This window comes from Melospiza melodia, chromosome 4 (genome assembly GCF_035770615.1).
Source record: "Melospiza melodia melodia isolate bMelMel2 chromosome 4, bMelMel2.pri, whole genome shotgun sequence".
In the NCBI taxonomy this organism is placed as follows: Eukaryota; Metazoa; Chordata; class Aves; order Passeriformes; family Passerellidae; genus Melospiza; species Melospiza melodia.
The window spans coordinates 97,955,162-97,966,816 of NC_086197.1; the positions used below are offsets into that span (position 1 = coordinate 97,955,162).

The window sequence follows — 11,655 nt, forward strand, 5'->3', positions numbered from 1 at the left end:
AAGGGATGGAGGGAGAGGTGTTTGCTCAATTTTAGGGACACTTTATTTTCTCCTCATGTGTTTTCCATTTTCTTATGTAATTGAAAGAAAGGAAAGAAGACTCCGAGAAAACTTTTTAAAAACAAAATTGCATAAAAACTCAGTACTTAATAATTAAAATGAGAATAATAACTTCTCAAAAACTACCAGGAATACTTGCTGTCCTATTTGCAGGTTCCAAAAGTGCCCCAATGGCTCCTGGATTACAGCTTAATCCATGGGGCACTTACCACTAAATATCCTGGCAGGAGGCACTCAAAAATAGCTATTAGTTTCCATTTGTAGTAATGCAAATTTACCTGATTATGGAAGAGGAAAGCTACTTACAGAACACAGATCAACCCCTAAAATACAATTAATCACTTACTAAAAGCAAATAAAAAGCTGATGCTAACATTTGTGTGCCTTGGAAATGTAAAACATTGCATACAACTACTGCCAAGTATAAACTTGACAATATTTGTTAGCTAAAAATGAAAGAAAACTTTTATTTTTTCTATGTTTCTTGGTGAATCTTCTCTCATTGTTTCAGGTTAACATACTGCTTTGCTAAAAAGATATAATGTAGGTAAGGAAAAAAAGCCCTTCATTTCAACCTTAAAAAATACATATAAAACATGGTCTCATGTAGGAGAACTTTCTTCACAGCAGACCAGTAATAGGGACACACTTCACATGTACCTTACAAGCTTATACACAAAGATCCATTTATTTTATTCCTTCTAAAACATCTTATGGTCCCAGACTAATGCACCCACAATCATCCTCCCTAGAAAATGAGGCTCTAACAGTTTTATTGGCAAACTGAATCTGGAACTGTGGCTTCCAGGCTCTCGCTCTTTCCCAGTCCTTAAAGTTCAGAAAAATAATCATGGTTTCTAAAATTAAGAAAATTTTAAGGCAACTTCTCAAAAACCAGCCTCCCACACACACACACAAAAAAAACCCCAAACCATAAAGTGCTTGCTTCCTTGTTGGTTCTAATAAATGCAACACCAAGTTTCTAGCAACACACATGTTTAAACCACAAAACAATCAATACTGCAGAAGTGACTGGCAGCTCAGGTGCACTGACTTCAAGGTGCCCACATGGAGACATCCCCAGCAACTTGGCTTTCATAATGGGGATATATTTAATCATTTTTCCCATTGAAAATCTTGGCCCAGGCTTGTCCCAAGTGTCAGTGCAGTAGAAGCCGTGCCCTGATTTCTGCCTGAGACAAGATGCCTTTCTTCCCCTGTGCAAGCAGGGGCTCCATCTCCCTGCTGCTGGAGCACACCTTCATCTCCTTGCCCCCATAATTAAGGCTGACTTATCTTATGTGGGCCGTTCACCTCTTATTTAACAGGAGCAGCCAGCTAAAAGAGCTGAGAGGAGGTTTACAGGAAGGAAGCAGTTAAATGATAAAAATGTGAAATGTTATGCAGCAAGCTGTGTACAATTAACTGGAATTCAAATATACACCTTGTTCCAATCCAAGCCATTTATGAGATAAAAATAGTCTGCTAGAAGAATGTCATGATTAATGAGGTGAGACTCCAGCTAATTACTGTTTCCTCCAGAAGTAATTAGGTTGGCATTGCTAATCAAGATGAATGAACACTCTGACCCGCTTTTTTAAATGTAAAACTATGAGCTGCAGCAGCAATAACATCATTTAGTTCAGGCAATGTAGTCTTTATTAGGCTTGTAGTTTGATTAAATTCTTTTGTTATACCAGGCTTTCTACACATGAACAGATGAATGCTGTGATGTTCAAAGAGTTTGTCACCCTTAATTAAAGGCTGAAAAGGCTTGTTCAATTCACGGGGCAGTACACAGGACAGCTCTAAATTGATAGCTTTTAAGTGGGGGATAACTGGGGGAGTCAGAGGGTTTCCCATCTGCAAGAGGATCCCTCCCTCCTCACACAGTTTCTTGTCATAGTAGCTGGAAAATCAGATATTTTTGTATTGATTCCATTAGCCAACTCTCATTCCATCCGAGCACCTCTTCATACACAGCTCCGCTTTTACAGAGTGAATCCATTGTGAGTTCATTTACTGCTGTGTCTGACTGTGGCCCTTTTGTGCCTTGCCCCAGAGCAGCCTCCTGTCCCACCATTCCCATTACAACCACACAATTTCACCTGGGAAGGAGGTTGGGAAAGCAACACCTGAATGATGTGGAGATACAACGTTATAGTTAACACCTGGTACTTTCCTTTTTTCCTCTTGCTGGCAGATAAAGCACTCCCTTGTGTAAAATCAGGATTTATTGCAGCCAAGCATCAGGTCCACATTTTCAGCCGGCACTTTTAATTTACAGCATAAATGAGCGAGTAAGGACGTGCCCCTCAGCCTGGCCCAGCCTGCTGGATGTGTTTGCTGCCTGAGCAGCAAAGAACACGAGCAGAGGGACCAGGCCATGGGCACAGGGAGGGACAGGGCTGGTGGCACTGGAGCTCTGGCCTGCCCCAGCAGCAGGGGCAGGTCCCTCCCTTCCCACATGGTAAATTCTGTAAATGTGGAGCACAAAGAGCTGCCTGAGCCTCCTGCCACACACATTCCTCTGGGCACAGGGTGTGGGATGAGCTGGTGCCAAGGCTGCCAGCCCAGCCTTGCCCCATGGCATTGCAGCCCCTCAGCCCCGGCACACTGTCCCTCAGCTGAGGGCACAGCTCCCACCTGAGCCTTGCCCCATGGCACTGCAGCCCCTCAGGTGAGGGCACAGCTCCCACCTGGGCCCAGCACACACACACACGGGCGCCATGGCCCTACCTCGGGCCCAGCACACACACACACGGGCGCCATGGCCCTACCTCGGGCCCGGCACACACACACACGGGCGCCATGGCCCTTCCTCGGGCCCGGCACACACACACACGGGCGCCATGGCCCTTCCTCGGGCCCAGCACACACACGGGCGCCATGGCCCTTCCTCGGGCCCGGCACACACACGGGCGCCATGGCCCTGCCTCGGGCCCGGCACACACACACACGGGCGCCATTGCCCTACCTCCAGCCCAGCACACACACACACGGGTGCCATGGCCCTTCCTCGGGCCCGGCACACACACACACGGGCGCCATTGCCCTACCTCCAGCCCAGCACACACACACACGGGCGCCATGGCCCTTCCTCGGGCCCGGCACACACACACACGGGCGCCATTGCCCTACCTCCAGCCCAGCACACACACACACGGGCGCCATGGCCCTGCCTCGGGCCCGGCACACACACACACGGGCGCCATTGCCCTACCTCCAGCCCAGCACACACACACACGGGCGCCATGGCCCTTCCTCGGGCCCGGCACACACACACACGGGCGCCATGGCCCTTCCTCGGGCCCGGCACACACACGGGCGCCATGGCCCTGCCTCAGTGAGGCTTCTCTCAGCCCTCAGCAGCCCAACAGCCACCCCAGCAGGCAGGAGCTGCTCGCAGCTCCCCGCACCTTCAGCACAGAGTCACCCTCGCTAGCCACAGCACCATGGACAGACAGACAGCAGCACCCTCAGAGATATTTGACTCATTTTTGTTTTACTTAGTGACTCAACTTGCTGGTTACAGATTGCTGCAATGACAAACTAGCTAGGAAACCAGAAAGAGAAACATCCACTATTCCTCAGAGCTCCATTTCCTCTCCCTGCAGTGCCCCTTCATGGCTGTGAGCAGGATGGTGCACAGTCACCCTCTGCCTCCTTAAGGTGCTTGAACAAGTATACAGCGTAGAAAGCTACTTTAAAATACAAAACCAGTGAAAGACACTTTCTACAACTGCACACCTTGTTTCTCAGGCATTCTGAGCTCACAAATCACAGAGCCACTTATGTTGGAAAGACCTTCATGGTCACCGACCAACATTTAACCCAGCACCACCACACCACAATACTAAGTACCACATCCAAATGTCTTCTGAAAACTCCCCTGGACAGCCAGTTTTGGTGATTTACCAAAATTTCAGTGTAGAAGTTCTTTCTTGTGTCCAACCTAAAGCTCCCCTGGTGCAATTTGAGGGCATTATCTCTCATCACTTCCACCTGTTACTTGGCAGAAGAGACTGATTTCTCTCCCTGCTTCCCTTCTTCTTTTTATAGCCTCCTCTCAAGGAGTTGAAGAGAGTCTAAGGCCCCTTCTGAGGCTCCTTTTCTCCAGACTAAACTCAAGTTCTCTGCCTAAAACCTATGCTCCAGATCTGTTCCCTTCTCTGGACACACTCCAGTACCTTGATGTCTTCCTTGCAGTAAGGCACCCAGACTAAACACAGGATTAAAGGTGCAGCTGTGTCACAGCAAATGGCACAGCACATGTCACAGTCGAGACAGCCACAATACTCAGAATATCCTCACACAATTTCTGAAAGCTTCACCCCAAACCCAGTAACACCAGACCTCCTCAGAGGGCTTCACCCCAAACACAGGAACACCAAACCTCCTCAGAAGGCTTCAGGCACCTGCCCACACATAATAACACTCCAGCTCCAGAAAGCTTCACCCTAAACCCAGTAACACCATATTTTTTCAGAATAAAGTAACACAATAACACCTGCTGGCTGTGTTCCAGGGCTCTTCAAAAGGTCCTGTTGCACAGAGCAGGGGCAGCATCTCTTCTGCTGCTTGAGTGCAGTCATTTCCATCTCCCATTCTGCTGCTGCCACAGTGCAGGCATGGCATCAGTGCTTCCCTTGGGCTCCTTCAGATGCATTGCTCTGGGCTGCTTCTTTCCCTGAGAAAGTGTAGTGTATAAAGACTGTTGGATATTTTTTGGCTCTTCCCTTCCCTATATGCCCTCTAAATATGTCACAGTGAGGTGTGATGTCCCCTCAAAGGTCTGCCAGGAAACAAACCTGGATAGAAGGGGGATGTAGAGGATGAACTCTCACTTTGTATGAGATCTGATTAGTTTGTTTGGGTTTTGTTTTTTTTTTTTTTGTTTTGTTTTGTTTTTTTAAGTAATTTTTTATTAGTAGAACTTCAAACATCTTTGCCAAAGACTGATCTCTACCCTAGCAGTGTAAGCAAAATTATTCTTAGCTCCCCTTTTTTTTTTTGGCTGATAATAAGACCCAAGGGTAGCCTAAGAAATACTGAGAGAATTAAAATTTTGGATGGCTAAATGAAAACTTCAAGCAGAAAAAGGCAAATGAAGTAAGAAGAATGAATAAGCCCATGAGGTCACTGCTGGTGCTCATGTCAGGGGCAGGGAGCTTGCAGGCATCCAGCTATCACCCAGCATGCAGAAAGGAGGGTGGAACCACATCCCACATCCCAGTGAGCTCATCTCCATGCTGATCCTGATTCTGGAGCACAACTGCTGCTGTTTGAGCAGGAGCTCAGCTCAGCCCTGCCAGCCAAGGGGCCTGCAGGGTCAGGAATTTCCAGGCTCCTCAGGCCAGTCCACCCCCAACAGCTGATGTTGTTTATAAGTCCCTGTACCCTCTCTGCTTGAAGAGAATCCACCTACACTGCACTTCCTGAGCTGTTGATGCACCACAGAGCTGAACTTGGCCAGCCTGGGGATCCGTCCATGCACCAGTAAAATCTGGTTTGCACGGCTTAGGTGTCTGTGGGTGCCTAAACCACAGGGCAAATAAAGAGATCAGTCACATTTCTCAGACCCAAAGTGTATTAACCTGAAATGGAGAAATATTTATGGGGTATTCAGGGAGGCTCCCAGCTCTCCCCTGCTACCAGGCAGGGCATCACATGCAATGATTAATGTGCACTGCACTCAGTCTGGTTTGGACAGCAGAGAGCAGAGGGAGCTGGTTGTGAAGAAAGAGCTTGTCCCCATGCACAAATGAGGAAGAGCAGCTTTTAATATCAGCAGCAGAGCTGGGTGTACAAAAGTGGGTTGGGTGTACAAAAGCAGGCACAAGGACCATGTAGTTCCCTCTTCCCATGTCGTTTTTTGGGCTGGCTTTTTTGGGGGGAGGAGGTAGAGCTGGATTTTTGGTGGGGTTTTTTTTGCCCCTTCCAGCAGTTTTCCAGCCTTGAGAGCTTGTCAGGTTTGTAAAAAGAACAGCTGGGATCTGAACAAAATTGTGCTTTTTCAGAGCCCCCTGCTCTTTGCGCTGCTGCAGTGATGGGTGAGAGAGCATGGGCACACAACTGGGCTTGTCTGCTGCAGCTTTCCTTCAGCTAATTCAGGTTCTGCAAGTCTTGGTGTGAGTTTTTCTCCCTGAAAGAGTAAAATTGAAAAAGTCACTGATGATTTGTTCTTTGGCTCTATTTTGGTGCCAATGCATCATTTAGCACTACAGCAACCATCAATACCCATTCAGGCACTATCACAAAGCTTTTCCCTAACATTCACTGTGTCATTTAGAAAGTGATAAAAATCCCAGTTAGAGCAGTATATTCTTTTGTGGTCCCCCAGTTCCAGCAACCTTTTAAGGTACTGGACAAAATTAGCAACAAATTACTTTATGAATACCGAGTCCTTTTGTCGCACTGTTCTGAGAGTTTGCAATACTGTCAGATTTGAATTAAATATAACAAAAATTAAGCTACTTTGTGTGGCTGCTTGCTTAGACAGTGAGGTAATTATATATAATAAGGAGATCTGATTAACAATCACTCCTAGTCATGGCAACCTCACACCATTATTGTGCTCAACATGAAGACAGATTGTTATATTGTTTTGGAATGTGGGAAACCAGCAATAGCAGCAGCACACCATCAACTTAATACATAGAGCAGGATTTTTAACATTGCCAGCTGCAGTGAATTAATTGTTACCAATATTTTATTTTTTCAGGGAGCACGGTTTTGCACAAGGGTTAAAGAACTGTAAGATGCTCAGTAGCTTGTACACTGTTTCTTCAGCAAAACCACCATAATGTCCAAGATTTTGTAGCCCAAAATAAAAACAACTCTATGGGTACTGGTTTTTTCTTGTTTTGAAAGGAGACCACAGCACAAAATAGCCATTGTCCTATCATAAGGAATGTGATGGCAGTAGTAACAACAAACATCCTGGAGGAGACATCTTTGGCAGTGAGCCCAGCCCCAGTGCCCTCCTTTGAGCCATGGTGCCATGGGCTAAGATAACTGGAGTGTATGCGACTGTGAATTTACAGTGCCAGGGATTTTCATTTGGGCAGCCTCACAGAAACAGGGGGTTCTGACACAATATTTCCTTCACTCATGGCTCAAGGGCTTCTGTTCCCTCTGCCTGAGCAGCCCTGAGGGCACACACCCTGTTCACCCTGAAGGAGGGAAAGGGGGATTTTATTAATAATGCATTTTCCCTGTGTTGGTAAAGTGTCTCGTCCAGGTTAGAATAAGCAGCTCTATTTTGGGACTCTCCTTCACAGGCGTGTGGCATTTTAAACTCAGGGAAGCAGCTGGAAAAGAAAATGTCACGTTCAGTTCTGTTCAGGACTGAGTTTTGGATCTTGGCTAAGCTGATCTTCCATGGGCTGGGGGCTTCAGTGAAGGGCAGCAGGGGGAGATTCGTGGCTCCTTCTCAGTATCTGAGACCTAAGGACACGAAATGAATTATCTTGCAACAGAACTGGAATGAGCGGAGGAAGCACTTTTCCATGTGGCACATAATTAAGCTCAAACACAGATAATTCTGGAAGCCAAAAGTATAATATGGTTGAAAATGTAGTTTGACAAATCCATGGAGGAAAATCAATTACGGGCTGTGCAACACAAAGCCACAAGTCTCCAGCTCAGAAATCCCTGAGCAATGGGGAGGGGAAAGTTGTATGACACATTAGACCCGTTCCTGCACTCCTTTTTTGATTTTCATAGGAAGCAGCAGATGCTGTCTGCTCTGGTACGCTGCTGCCGTCCCGGTGCTCCCGAATTAGCTGCCCAGCCTGCTGTCACCAGAGTGTCCCCAGCCCCAGCTGGGTGGCTCTGTTGGGAAAACTTCCTGTCTGCACCCACTCTCCCCATGGGCAGGGTGTGCCCTGTGCCTTTTATAGCTCAGCCACACCGAGGTTCTTCTGCTCCAGGGGGAAGATTGCATTATTGAGTGCAATAAAATACTCCTTTGAAAAGCTTGATCAGGGTCACATCCTAAATTAAGTAGAAGGAAGATTCCTGTCCAAATCCTGCAGACGGCCGGGGGTGGCAAGCAGTCTGCCTCAGGTTTCAGTCCTATTTTCTCCTAGAGCACACTGAACTCATCATCTCGCTGAACGAGCTTTAGCAGTGAGCGACTGCAAATAAGCTAAATCCAGAGAAGTCTGCATGGATTGGAGGCAAAATGCAGTGTTCTTCTCCAGGGAGCAGAGCTAGCCATGAAAAGTGTAGATGTAATCTAGTCTTTCTCAAAAACAAACAAGGAAACATAGAATCCTCCTCTTTTCTTTGATCATAGTGATCTTTAAATAATCACCTTTGGGTGCAAGGCTGGCATGGAAAACTCCAGTCCAAATGGTGAAAATGTAAGGAAGTTAGAGACAGGAAACAAGGAAGATGTAGATGGAACCAGGTTTTAACTACCTCAGGCACATGCAATCAGTCTTTTCATTGAAGGCTGTGAAATCCATTTCCTGAGGAGACAGCTCAGTGAGGCCAAGCTGGAAAAGCTCTGTTCCTGTGCACAGCACCCAGGGTATGCAGGGGTACCCTGTCTGCCACAAGCTGCTGCGCCCACCCTGCTCTTCATCACATTTCACAATTGCAGGGTCTTACTTACAGGTGTAATCAGCATTTCAGATGGACTGGACTGAAAATGTCCTCTGAGCAACCTTTCACAAGGGCGGGTAGTGATGGGACATGGGGAAGAGTTTTAAACCCAAAGAGGAGAGATTTGGGTTAGATGTTAGGGAGAAATTCCTTACTTGGAGTGTAGGGAGGGACTCAAAGAGCTTACCCAGGCAAATTGTGGCTGCCTCAGCCCTGCAAGTGTTCAGGGCCAGGCTGGATGGGGCTCTGAGCAACCTGGTTCAGTGGAGGGTGTCCCTGCCCAGGGCAGGGGCTGGAATGAGATGATCTTAAAGGTCTCAGCCAACCCAGACCATTCTGTCATTCTGTGACTCTGTGATTTGTAACTCCTCTCCTCTGTGTCCATCTGAAAATGTCAGTTCTGCTCCTGCACTGCCCTTAATGCTGAGACCTTAGGGGGCACCTGGCAGAATTTCTGTTTAGAATTAATTCTGTATTACCATTTCACACAATTTTTTGCTGTCCTTGGACAGGTTCAACAGGCTGGAAGGCAGCAAAGCCCTGTTTCTGACAATCCAGCTGACAGATAGCTGTGTCTCCACAGGCTGCCTGCTGGGCCCTCTCTGGTGCAGCAGTGAACAGAACCGTGCTGTAAAAGCCTCAACAGCATTCTCCTGAATAAAAGAAGAAAACTGCACATACCTGGTCATGTCACAGTGAGGATAAAGCACAAACCGAGCCATAGAGAGGTTCATATGTTTAATGCTTCCAGGTGTTTTGTGGTCTTTCTGCTTGCACTTCTCTGCTTCTGTTTCTTCAGTATCTCTTGCTCCATGACTGCTGGTTTTGTTTGGGTTGAATGTTTTCCCAATTCTCTTTCATTCCTTGCTTTTTTTGGATTTGTTAGGTATTGCTCTGGGACACAAAGTGAGCAGGAAATCTTTTGAGGCATCTTTTTATCTAGTTCTGTGAAATGCAGTTTGAAAAGCAGAGCCTGTGTCCTCTTTAGATGGAGGAGCCAGAGCAATGGTACTGTGCATTTACAAACTGCACAGTTTGTCACTGAGCCCGTGTACTCTGCTCCCAGAACTGAATATGCTGCCTTAAACACAAAAATCCAGCCCCGTCTCAGGATCTGTAAGCACCTGAATAAAAATCCAATCACTTTTCCTGTTCTATCAGCGTTCTTTTCAGTCTGAGTGCTGTGAGCAAAGCATCTTCCTTATGCACCACAGGTCCTTGAAGAAAATCTGGGTTCTCCATCAAAAATGTGATTTATTGAATTTCATGGGGGATATAAATAAAGTTTAGTGAAATTCTCTTCCTGAAGCAAAAGAGCATCCAGGTCAGTCATTGCGCCTGGTGCTCTGCAGGGCTAATGACAGAAAATGCAGTAATTTCTTGTCACTTGGAACATGACTCAGAATAAGAGAGAGACAATCTACTGATTAGGAGTTGTTAATTTAATTAAGGAGTCACTTCATGAGTTAAAATGGTACTTTAGATCTAAGTCTCTAAGCCTGCAGAAATTTTAGGAACACTGTAAGCTTTTGTGTTTCAAAAGCAGCTTGGGTTAAGATTATTTTTCCTCCAGAGGTGACATCTCAGCTTTGCAGATGGAGAGAGGACTTGGAGTTCTGGAGAGATTAGTCACTGCCAGCAACATCACCACTATACAATAAAGTATATTTTGGGCATAATGGTACTGCTACACAGGGAGAGCAGTTCCACAGTAAAAGTTTGTTATTTTCAATGAAAAATGTTGACATGGCAGGCAATGAAATTTTTTTTTAAATTTTCTTTTGTCCAAAATTTCAAACCATAAAGGTTTGGACGTGTACAAGCTGAAATACTGAAGCTGAAAATAGCATGCCCAATGTTTTAGCCAAATATTTCACCAGGCAGGATGCTTAGTGACTATTACTCCCCTTTTGGTCACGGGCAGAGCTCAGCCAGGCTGCAGCAGGGCCAGGGAACTGAAAGGGACAGGGAGCACAGAGGCTTCTCCTCCTAAACCACAACCCTTCCAGATGAAGAACTGCAGAAACACAACTTGAACTGCCAAAAGTTAGGAAAAAGAACAACCAAAACTTCAAAATCTATATTATTCCAATTATGAAGAGACAAAATGAGCTCACTTTAGTTGGTGGATAAATATTATTATAACTAAACCACTGTTACTGCTCATCACTTGCAGAGTGGGTGTTAAACAGATCAAACTTACCTTGTGGGAAATTCAGGGCTGTGGAGAGGAGCTGAAAAGGTTTCCAAATCAGAGCAAAATCTTGTGACTTCAAAATTCAGCAATGGATTAAAATTTGCTTTCAGTTTAATTTAGAACAGTGAGCATATTTCCAATATTTCATTTGGATAATGTTTATCCATCTCATTTGAGCATCTCTTATAATGTGTTAGCTGGTGTATTTAATATGAAACATGTTAAAGATAATTTAATATAGAAAGAAATGAAATGAAAACATGATAAAGTCAAAACAATTTTATCTTATATCAAAAAAATGTTTTGATATTATTAAAATAAATCAAGAAAGTAAAAATGAAATGTTTTGACTTTTCCTTGTTAAAAATATTTGTCAAAATTGACACGTTCTTGCAAAACATTTGGACTTTGACAAACAGAATTCTTTATACAGAAGAATTGTTTTGCTGAGCTCTAATTAAAAACTGGCAAACTCACAGATCTCAAAAAATAGGTGTCAGTGGTGAATTATTACTGGGAATCATGATGAAAGGGAATAGCTCATGGGCCAGTGCCACTGAACATTCTGACCTGAGATCCTGAAATAAATGCAAAAACCCTTCTGGAAGGCTTCTGGGTGCTGAGGAGGGCAGCAGGGGGACCAGGGCCATCACAGGGTGGTGGGATCTCTTTGGGAGACTGTGACTCCAATTTCAGCTGCTCCAAGCCAGGAAAGCGCAGACCCTGCCCCACAAACAGCCCTGCCTTGTCAGGACAGGCCCAGGGGTTTCAATGGGAAAATAATG

The 11,655-nt window shown here is 45.6% G+C and overlaps 1 long non-coding RNA gene across 1 annotated transcript; it reads right to left on the bottom strand.

Annotated features, from left to right (window-relative positions):
* Positions 1-6,001: 6,001 nt before the first annotated feature.
* LOC134418121 (uncharacterized) lies at positions 6,002-11,655 on the bottom strand. Its single transcript, XR_010027707.1, has 4 exons — positions 11,441-11,655; positions 10,877-10,907; positions 9,355-9,567; positions 6,002-6,205 (listed from the first exon to the last, which is right to left on the bottom strand). It is a non-coding gene; the product is annotated as an uncharacterized LOC134418121 (long non-coding RNA).